Here is a 3670-nt window from a genome sequence, read left to right as displayed (position 1 = left end):
TTTTTCTACTTTAAAAGAAACTTTACAGTAGTTTTTCTAGTAAGAGCGTCCTTATTAAAGAGACAGTTTGCCGTTAAGTCAGCCTCGTTCCTGCAAGTGTATAAGGTGAACGGGTATAGAGGTGCCCTCTCCGCGGCATGTGAGTCTCGTATGTCCACCCAGATCCTAAAGAAAACTTGGCCACAGGCAGGTTGGGGCCGAGCGCCCTGACCAGGGAGCCAGCACCCAACCCAGGTGGCAAGTGGGGAGAACGTGGCCCTGAGGGGGACAGTGTTCTCGGCCCTGGGAGCTGGCTTAGGTGGGGCTTAGGCGGGGCCATCAGGCTGTCTGTACGACAGCACCCAGACCTTCCTGGAGGCGGAGCCCTGGGGCTGAGGGGCGCAGGTGCAGCCAGGTGGTGGGGGACGCTGGGCACTAACCCCGGGGGAGGGTGTTGACCCCATAACTCATTGGGAACAAGAACGTCCACATATCTGTCCTGTGGCCACTTTTTCCAGGCATCTCACAGAAAAATCATAAGCAAACATAAGCAATCTTCACATGTACTGTGTGACTCCATGTAACGGACGGATAATTTAGACACAGGAACTCAAAACAAATGTGCCTCCTCGAATTCATGAGGACTTTCGCCAGGACACCACTTGGGGGTCGCCCCGCGTCCTCCCAGATCCTGGGCGAGGGGATTCTGCCTACGTCCTGGAAAGGGGCCGGTGACCCTAGCCGGGGAGACTTTGGGAGGCCCGGGGAAGGCTGCAGACAGAGCCGGGCGGTGGCGGGGCACGGTGACATCCCCGGGCCCGCGGACGCATTCAGACAAAGAGACGGCGCCCCTGGGATGACAGACACCTGCTTCCCCGCACAAGCTGTTCTGGGTCCCACAGCCAGCGTTATAATGGGCTCTGTGTGCTCAGCAATGACCCAATGGGAGTCATTGTCAACTTGTCATCTTGAAGACGGCCCAGTGTGTAGCAGACAAAATGGGTCACCATTAGAGTAATGGAAATCAAGCAGAAAGCATAATTTTACCGTGTGCTGGGAGCCGGCCTATCTTCCCTTAGAAGCCCCTTTCACTGCCACCCACAAAAACCAGCCCAGTCTGACAAGCAGAAAGAGCCAGGGTCCGGGGCAAACCTTGGCCGTGCGCCCCAAGGAGGGATGCCGCTGGTCCCGGCTCCCGGCCTGCCCTCATGGAGACCACGGTCCAGGGAGACCCGCACACAACACAATCCTACAGGTTATCGTGAGAAGGAGGGCCGTGGGTTCGGGGCGCCTGACCTGGCAGGTGAACAGGATGGGCCAGCTGGCTCCCAGCACACTCCAGGTGGAGGGCTGGAGCCGGAGCAGCCGTTCTGGGCCGCGAGGTGATGACCCTTCACGACGGCGACACTGGAGGAGCGTGGGTCCCCGGGGCCACCACCCTTCAGGCCTGTGTCACAACAGGGAGAAATGAGCTTCTCTCTCATTTAAGCCAGTGTCATTGGGGGAGGGGTTCTGTTGTATGTGGCTGCAATGACTGCCATCTAATTCAGCGTCTTACCCAAAGCAGTCAACAGATGTTTGATGAATGAATTAGTGAATACTGACAAGTCAAGGGCTGGGCCCCCTGGGAGGGAGCGAACGGTGGCCTGAAGGGCCCCGGAAAGGCCAGGCTTGGGAGAGAAGGTGACGCGACCCCACCACCATCTCTCTTCCCTTGAAAACACGAGGAAGTGACTTGACGATGTAACAGGGGCTTTTCTTTGACCCCGCCAACGTCTGTGTCCTTGACCCTCCTTCCCGGTCTCTAGATGCCCCCTACTCAAGCCCACCGGGGTCGGCGCGGTCGGCACGAAAAGTCCCGGGATGCTCCTTCACGATAGCAGCCTGGTAAGGATCTGGTGAGAGTGAATGGGTTTTTGACTGTACGTATTTGGTTCTTCAACAGACTTTGTTAAAAGGTCACGACGCGCGGAAAGATCGGCTTGCTTCGTCCGTAGACTCGATCAGGCGTTTTTGCGAAGGGTGCAGACGGGGCGGAGGGGAGAGGAGCCCCCCTCTCTGAACCTCCCGCTGGCCGCTCGCGCCGGGCTGTGACCGAGGGGGTGGCATGGGGTCTCCCCCCTGCCCTCCCTGACCCCTCCGCTGGCCGTGAGAGCTGTCACCTCCCCGGGGGGGACAGTGCGGAACCAAGCCTGGGGTCACTGGAAGAATGCAGACAGCACCTTTTAAAGCATCAGCTGACACCCTAAGCCCACCCCCCAGCATGTTCCCTCCTGCACCCCCCACCCCCAGCCCACTCCTCCGCTGCCCTGGGCTCCAGGCTCCTGCCTCTCAAGCGGGGGCGCCCGCCTGGTCCCTTCCACGTCCCCGGCTCCCCACGCACCACGGCGAGCCCACCCTGAGGAGCTCCTGGTATCTGGTTCCGGGGACCCATCTGTGCCCTGGGGTGACTCACCCCATTCGGTGTTTTCCTGGCCGCTGATCGCGGAGGAAGGGAGAGCTGTCTGCGCTTGGGGGGCTGGAAGCTGGTGACGCAGCTGCAGGCCCTGGACAGCTGCACCTGTTTCCTGGCCCGTAGGCCCATGGGCAGCACCCCCAGGGCCATGTGGGAGCCCGTCTGGCTAATGGGATGTGGGTGCTGAGGGACAGGGCGGGCAGCCGGGGGCCAAGCGGGAGGGGCCGTGTCAGACGTGAGGGGACACCTCCTCCTGGGAGCCTGAGCTACGCAGAAAAGCAGCCTCAGGGTGCTCCCACCTGCCCCTCAGGGACCCAGAATACTTTAAGGGGCCTCAGAACGATAAGCATTTTTAAAAACCTTTAGTTGAAGAATAATCCACATACAAAAAGGTGCACAAATGAGTGTTGACCTGGCTGTTTGCCCAGACACACAGCATTACCAGCCCTGGGTTGGGACGAGCCCAGTTTCCCAGGCCCCGCGCCCCTCCTGTCACTACCTGTCACCCCCCAACCCCCACCCCAGGGGAGCCTCTGCTAGACTTCCAGCAGCAGTGACTCATTTTGTTTAAAAATTTTTTTAATGTTTATTTATTTTTGAGAGAGAGAGAGAGAAGGAGAGAGCATGAATGGAGGAGGGGCAGAGAGAGAGGGAGACACAGAATCCGAAGCAGGCTCCAGGCTCTGAGCCGTCAGCACAGAGCCTGAGGTGGGGCTCGAACCCACAGACCGCGAGATCATGACCTGAGCCGAAGTCGGACGCCGAACCGACTGAGCCCCCCAGGCGCCCCTCGCTTTGCCTGTTTTAAACTAGCCCACTGGTCTCTTTCCTCCCCGCCCCACCCCCACTCTGTCAGAACCTGCCCCGTGTTGCTTTGCATCTCTGTAAACCCAGAACCGGTGATTTGCTGACCCCGTGGGCACCAGTGTAAGCCTGATGCGGCCCTGAGCTTGTCAGGGGGTGACAGTGTCCAGCTGGTGGGCAGCTCATGGGTGGACAGGAATTGAATCAGTCCCTTAAAAGGCACCGGGCACTGAGAGTCACTTTCGATTTACATCCCTGGGAGAGCAGGGAAGAGGACCCCCCCACCCCCCGCAGCTTCATCCACTCATTCAGGGGTTGGTGATCCCCTCCCCGAGGGACAGTCCCTGTGGGGGCGGGGGTCAGCTGCCCCTGCCTCGGGAAGGTTCACTGGCCAAAGTGGTTTGGGGGTGGGGTGCTAGAGAGATTTCCGGT

Source organism: Herpailurus yagouaroundi, unplaced genomic scaffold (assembly GCF_014898765.1).
Source record: "Herpailurus yagouaroundi ecotype Mexico unplaced genomic scaffold, PumYag 569, whole genome shotgun sequence".
Lineage (NCBI taxonomy): Eukaryota > Metazoa > Chordata > Mammalia > Carnivora > Felidae > Herpailurus > Herpailurus yagouaroundi.
The sequence above is the reverse complement of the archived record's forward strand: the minus strand, read 5'-3'. Positions refer to the sequence as shown.